Source organism: Monopterus albus, unplaced genomic scaffold, assembly GCF_001952655.1.
Source record: "Monopterus albus unplaced genomic scaffold, M_albus_1.0 scaffold5.1, whole genome shotgun sequence".
Classification (NCBI taxonomy): Eukaryota; Metazoa; Chordata; class Actinopteri; order Synbranchiformes; family Synbranchidae; genus Monopterus; species Monopterus albus.
This window is the reverse complement of record NW_018127885.1, coordinates 1,330,655-1,331,314: the sequence shown is the minus strand read 5'-3', so window position 1 is coordinate 1,331,314 and position 660 is coordinate 1,330,655.

Here is a 660-nt window from a genome sequence, read left to right as displayed (position 1 = left end):
TTGCTAAAGAGACTTGAAAACATCATAGACGGAGCCATAGTAAGTCGTAGCCGAGGTCCAGTGCTTGATGAAACTGAGGCACGCAGCGGGGAGCTGGCTGCACACCCTTCCCAGCCACTAGCAAGCACTAGTGATACAGATATACAGACACTGTTAGCCCGTTGTGATGATATTCAAAGTCAGCTGAATCAAGCCTTGTCGACTGCAGGCCCCCCAAACCCAGGGAGACCTTTCCAATCTCCAGCTAGTAGTCACTCCATTCATCAGCAAGCACCTCAGTCACCAGCCCCACAAGCAACAGGGGGCCTACCAATCTCAGCTTGTGTGCTCACGCAACAGCTGACCTCGCCACAACAGTCTTTCATGTACTCAGAGAATGTTCCCAGCTGTACCAGTGAAGGCATGATAGCCATGAAAGATCTGCCACTGCTGTCCCACAAAGAATTCAAAATACATGGGGGAATGATAAGTGACACTACAGCTGAAGTAAGCTACCATAGCATCTGCAAACAAATCGATGAGGGGCTCAAAGAAAAGCACACACCAAATGAAATCATCAGAGGAGTGCTCCATGCAATTAAGCCAGGCAACTTCAGAGACATGTTGGCGGTCAAAGATGGTCTCACAGTGACAAAGCTCAAGAGTTTCCTGCAGTCCCAT